Here is a 7200-nt window from a genome sequence, read left to right as displayed (position 1 = left end):
TTGAAATAAAATTGTTATTATTGTTTTCTTTGCACACAAAAAATATTCTCGTATAAGCTTTATAAAATTTCGGTTGAACCACTGATGGTTCACATGGATTATTTTACTGATGTCCTTACTACATTTCTGGGACTGGGGACATTTTAGTTGTATTGCTGTCTATGGAGGGGTCAGAAAGCTCTCGAATCTCATAAAAAAGTAATCTGTAATTTGTGTTCCGAAGATGAACAAAGGTCTTACATGAATACGCTGCTGATGAAGCATTTAAAGTGTTTTTGTATTATTCTTCTGTGTAATCAATTAATGGCAACTGTGCTCAGTCCTCCACTTTGTAAATTTGTAAAGTTTGACAACTCAATACAACAAAATTTTAATTACCAACTCTTGCTTTTTGCCTTTATTGTCAATGCCAGATACAATATTAGAACTTTGATTTTGTATTCACACATTTGAACATGTCTACAGTACATGTAGAATTGAATAAAGCAAGTAAGCATTTGTGAAACAGTAATGACAAATAATATCTTGAAACAACATGACTTAAGTAGTCTAATGTGAATTAAATATTTTGGTTTGGCACAAATAATATCTTGAAACAACATGACTTAAGTAGTCTAATGTGAATTAAATATTTTGGTTTGGCAAGCAATAAGTCATTGAGAAAATAAGGACAATTATGACAGTTGAAAAACATTCTGATCATGTGGGACCAATATACACATTAAAAATTAAGTAAATTCGAAGCTCATTTTTTTCAGTGAATTGTAGCTAAAAATTCAGCTAAAATGGCTGATTTTTGTCACCACTGTCCCTAGCTGCTGTGTGCAAAATTTGGTGAAGATTGGACCAACGTTCTAGGAGTTCTAAAACATTAGGTTTTTCATATCATCATACATTATACATTTTGTGGGACCCAAAATCGATAATTCAGCCCTTAAGGTTACAAAGTTATGGTCCAAAATGCAAATTGCCTTATTTTAGCACTACCTAGTGTTGGATGCAGGGGCGGACTGGCCATCTGGATGTTCTGGAGAAGTCCAAAAACAGCCGTCGGCCTGGGCTGGGTTCATCATCAAAGAAAAGTGTCAGATTAAGTGAAGTTGATGGCCAACTAAAGGGGAGCTAATGCAATCTATTTTTGCTTAATGCTTATGAGAAACCAAAACTGACGTGAAGGAGAGTGGCTCCTGATGGCAAGCAAAAACATGAAGATAAATGCGATTGGGAGAAGCTAAAAGAAAAAAAAAAAGCGAACGGTTACATAAGGTTGCCTTTGCCCTCCAATCTCACTATTAAGACTAGATCATTTAGCCTATAGCACTATAATAAAATCCCAGGACACCCCTAGTCTGAACGTTCATTGCTATTTTTTACTCCGCATTGTCTGACATGAATATTCCATTCATTCATAAAGAAACAGCAGCGATTCTACAGCGGATTATATTTGAGAGATACTGAGTTAGAAAATAGAGTAGCCTAAATGAAGTAGCCTATAATATGATTAGTCTGATTAACCATGACACACACACACACAAAAAACAAACTAATAAACAAACTCCAGCTGGTCCAAAATGCAGCAGCTAAAGTTCTTACTAGAACCAGGAAAGTATGACCATATTAGCCATTTCTGTCAACACTGGCTCCCTATTAAACATCGTATAGATTGTAAATCTTACTTTTATATTACTTATAAAACCCTGAGTGGCTTAGCACCTCAGTATTTGAATGAGCTCTTATTACATTATAGTCCTCCATCTCCGCCTGAGTTCTCAAAACTCTGGCAATTTGATAATACCTAGAATATCAAAGTCAACTGCATTAAGCAGACCCTTTTCCTGTTTAGCGCCAAAACTCTGGAATAACCTACCTAACATTTTTTCGGGAGGCAGACACATTCTTGCAGTTTAAATCTATATTACATAACCGATCTCTTTAACCTTGCTTACACATAACACACTAACACATTTCTAATATTTCAAATCCGTTAGATTAATAGGTAAACTGGAACTGGGAACACTTCCAATAAACACAATGTACTTGCTACATCGTTAGAAGAATGGCATCTACACTAATATTAGTCTGTTTCTCTCTTATTCCGAGGTCACCGTAGCCACCAGATCCAGTCTGTATCCAAGTCAGAGGGTCACTGCAGTCACCCGGATCCAGTACGTATCCAGCCCAGACGGTGGATCAGCACCTAGAAAGGACCTCTACAGCCCTGAAAGACAGCAGAGACCAGGACAACTACATGAGACCCAGAGACAGATCCCCTGTAAAGACCTTGTCTCAGACGACCACCGGGACAGACCACAGGAAACAGATGATTCTTCTGCACAATCTGACTTTGCTGCAGCCTGGAATTCAACTGCTGGTTTCGTCTGGTCAGAGGAGAACTGGCCCCCCAACTGAGCCCTGGTTTCTCCCAAGGTTTTTTCTCCATTCTGTCACCATTGGAGATTTGGTTCCCTTGCCGCTGTCACCTATGGCTTGCTTAGTAGGGGACACTTAATATCCAGCAATATCGTTGACTTGATTGCAAATTATTGCAAAGATACTATTTAAACTGAACTGAGCTGGATGATGACATCACAGAATTCAATTATGAACTGCCTTTAACTGAAAACTGAGTGTTTACTATTGTCATTTTGCATTATTGACACACTGTTTTCCTGTTTAAAACTGTAAAGTGCTTTGACACAATCTGTACTGTTAAAGGCACTAAATAAATAAAGTTGACTTGACTTGACACACACAGACATACTGTATGAATACTCAAAATTGTATACATTTTTTTCAGGTTTCTAGATTCTAGGTTTATGTTTATCATTGTCATATTATACATTTTGCATTCTGCTCTTTTTATGTAGATTTCAAGTATTTTAGTTTATACAATAATACATTTATTTCAATCCCCGCTGATTTATATTTTATTTTATTTTTATTATTATTGGTTTTGATGGAAACTGTAATGGTGCCTGTGGGTCTCTACTAGTAATTGGTTGCCTTCTGTTAGTGGCTTTTGTTAAAACCACTAAATTCTAATGTAATATGTCCCAAAAACACACTCCAGGAAACCATTATTTAATGGTTTTAATGGTTGATGGTTTGTAATGTATTGGATGGTATTTGTAGTGGAAATCATTCGAATTTCTGTGATGGTCTCTATTGTTTTTGTCACCAGGGTCACCATGGGTTTTTTTTTTTGTGATGTTATTTGTTCTAAATGTGATAGGATTGCTGTTATATTGTGAGATAGTATTGACTGCTTGTACTTGTGGTGGGCTTTTTGGGAGAAAATCCAGGGCCGTTTTTACTCCCAGTCCGTCCCTGGTTGGATGGATGTGTGTCTGTGCATCTGAGTGGACCATCCTGCCGAGTTTGGGATCTCTGTTCCCTTTTGGGGTGCTTGGACCCCCATACTGCCATCACGGAATTTCAGATTTTACTGTTAACATACTGTTTAACAATATCTATTGTACATCTCCGTGTTGATAGGGGGCGGCAGAACAAAATAAGCATTATTCACATTAGTTTATTGTTCTTGGTATGAAAATCAGAGGAAACTATGCTGGATAACATGCTTCTCCAAAAAAAAAAAAAAAAAAACAGATATTGCTGATGGAGGACTGGTAATTGAGCAGACAAGTGTCAGTCGTTCAGAAGATGAAAAATCTCTCTGTGAGCCAATGTCAGCCATGGGGTGGTTAGCCAAGCCTCCACAGACAACGTGTGTCCTGAGAGAGAGCTGGTTCACAGAACAAAAATTGAACATGCGTTTTTTTATTAATTGGCGAGAATGAAACAGCAACTTATTACATATGCCACTTATATTACTTATTACTGATTACATATGCTCTTTTAGCAATGAGAACTGATCACCACTTTCAGCAGCTTTGGGAGTTCACGGTCGAGCTGTGCGAATAAAAACAACTACCATGGCCCTCAACATCCATGGAGGAGAACAAACAGAGCAACGGTGCATGGATCGAATCCAGCCTCAGCTCAGGACTATCATAAGGAGTTGCATTTCTGTGCACTGGATACTATAAAAATGAGATCCATGAGCAATTTCAGGAAAATGACATGAACACATTAATTGCACTTAACAACATCCTCAGCTCTAGTATGTGCACCGAAGAGGACCTGTCATTTATTTGTTTCCAAGGAAGAGAAGACGAGTGTAGAACTGTCACTTTTTAACGTTATATTGACAGGACAAGCAAGTTTTGATCAACAATTGTCAGTATTCAAAAAGTCAAAGCTAGTCTAGTAAACACTGGCAACCTTTTAAAGCTATTCTTGACTGTGCCAGTGAACAGTGCATTGTCAGAAAATTTTCTTGCTTGCTCCGACTAAAAACACAATGAGCCAGGAGAGACTGTCAGGCATTGCAATACTTAACACAAGGTTTAGCCCTTCACTAAGGTAGGATGTTGTTTTAAATAGCAGGTACAAAAAGACACTCAAATTTTGTACAGATATTTTTCTTAACCTACGCCCATGAAGCGTACACAATAGTATCATTTATTTAGGGTGTTATAAAAGCCAAAACCTGACCATCATAGAGCTCTATGTGCTATTCAATGCAACCCTTTACACAAGCGTTTCATGTTGCTCTGTGGACATGCTACAAGTGCTCTTGAAAGTGCTTGATCACTCTTTGAAAATTGCTGTCTGTTCAGCTGTCATGTTTTGGCAAAGTTCTGTGTATAACTGTGAAAGCTAACAGTGTCTGACACTAGAATATTCCACATTGTGGAATATCAATTCCAAATGACAAAAACACCATTGATCTCCCAGTGAGGATTCAATAGCTACACACACACTCACACAACACAGTATGCACAAGGAAGAGAATGAACACTCATTAAACACAGTTCTGTTCACTCGACACCTTTACACACCCCCCCCCCTTGCTTCTAACCAGTCACGTCTCTCACGATGTCAGAAGAGAGCATGTTCATCATTTGGAAAGCATACTGTTCCTCCCATTAAAACAGGAGAGGGCAGCTCTGCCTGCCTATGCTTTGAGCAATCACTTTAGGATGCTCCAGTGTGATAATAATTCATAATGACAGAGAGGAGCTCCATCTCCAATCAGAGCATGGCAGAGACCCCAAAGCCCTGATGTGGATGACTCACCCATGCACTGCTTCACCTGAGCAGAGCCACAGAGCCCCTGGTGTGCCAGACATACAGCTGATTAGCTCCAAACCGCTTTTAACAAAAGTGGACTCTAAATTCTATCTCTAAAGTGTTGTTGGAATAATTGTGTTTTTGAAAGTCTCTTATCAAGTCTGCACTTATTTGATTAAAATACACTAAAACAGTAATATATTGAACTGTTTCTATTGTAATATATTGTAAAATGTAATTTATTCCTGTGCATCACATTCTGCTTTTGTTTCTGTTCCTGTTTTTAGTTCCCTTGGTTCCATTTGCTAGTTTGTTTCAGTGGTTACACGTAACTACCACGTGTCTTGTTAAGTTTATCGTTTACCTGTGTGTTTATATGCCCTCAGTTTCCTTAGTTCCATAAAGACCAAAGACCATAGACCATAAATACACTGGAATGAATAGAGAAAGTCCTAAATAATTCTAGCAGTTCTAAACGTCCATAACAAATTTGTTGGTTCAGATCATATAATTGTTATCATATCATAATAATTCCTTTTAATATATATTATAAACCATAAATTGAGCTTGTAAGCACAAAAATGGAAACTATTGATTCCTGGATGCCTTTCTGTGTGGAGTTTTCCTGTTGAGCACCCATTCATTCAGGTGCTCCGGTTACTCTCACAGTCCAAAGGCATGCATTAAATTGCCTGTAAGACAATAAATTGCATGCAGGAGTGAGTGTGTATGAATCTGTGATGGACTGACAATGCATCCAGGGTGTTTCCCTGCCTTTGACCTGAGATGTTGGGATAGACCCAACAAACGACAAGCATTTTGGAGAATGGATGGATGGATTTATTTTCTTACCAAAAACTGAGCTTCTATCAAAAAGAGATATTAGGTCATTACAATGTTTTGTTTATAGTTGAAATTAGGTCAGATCATTTCTGATGGTATCAACAATATAGATACATGTTTTTTCAAGTTTATGTCAGTCAGTAACTGGCAGCAACTACATAAATAAATGTAATTCTGCAAATAATTTCTACTTTACAAATTATAAAGTAGGTTATTTTTCCAGCCAAATGCAATATCTTCTGCCTGTACTTCCATTCAAACTTTAAAATCCCTTTTAAAAACTGCAAAAGTATTAATAGTACAGAAGATTTACTATATGTCCTCCAGGCTTGAATCTTCTCTTCAAACTTACCAAGCATTCAAACCCCATAAAGGCATTCCGTTTTCAAACTGACCTTCAAACTTTTTGAAACATTCAGACAAGGCGTTGTCAAACAAACCATCTTGATACACTTTGCTTTGCTAGATGTCTTTATTTTCTGTTGATGCCATTTAATAAAGCAATGAACCACAGAGACTGTGTTTTGAACTTGAGTTTACCATGGGCTAGGACGTTTAAGAATAACCCTTTACCCATTACTTTAACAATCGTTGAGATTATAACTTCCATAATGTTCGCTTTCTATTGGTCACCATATTGATATTTTATAACTCATAAAACTTATATAACTTTAAAAAAACCTGAAGTATGCTGTTTTATGATCATTATTAACACATAATCACTAAACTTGTTGGTCACACTTTATATTAGGTGGCCTTAACAATTTGATACAATACAGTATAATTACTATTAGTAAACAACAGTTCTGAATCATGACCGGGATCTTTCATAGCTGGGACCGCTCCATCTTTCAGTATCAAATGATGTGCAAATCCAGCGTCGAACTGGGCCTTGCTTATAAAACATTCGTCAACAAACACACTTGTGAAACTCCATTGCTGTTCCGGAAAAACAAACCATATCCACTGTTTACATAACACTGGGTCCTTTAGGAAGCTGAACAAAGTTATATTTCCCTTACAACCAAAAACATTTCTTTGGAGACATTCTTCCCCAGCAAGTCCCATGCAGCGCTGCCACCAGATGAAGCATGTTGATGGGTGTGATCTCGCTCTCGCTCTGGTCGATGCGTGCACGAGCGTGGTTTTCTGGAAGAAATGCCCATATAAGGAGTTCCACCCTCGTCTACGTCATGAAGACTCTCCGAAACTTGTACAAAC

The sequence above is a fragment of the Cyprinus carpio genome, chromosome A13 (assembly GCF_018340385.1).
Source record: "Cyprinus carpio isolate SPL01 chromosome A13, ASM1834038v1, whole genome shotgun sequence".
Taxonomy (NCBI): domain Eukaryota; kingdom Metazoa; phylum Chordata; class Actinopteri; order Cypriniformes; family Cyprinidae; genus Cyprinus; species Cyprinus carpio.
Note: the sequence above shows the minus strand (reverse complement) of the source record.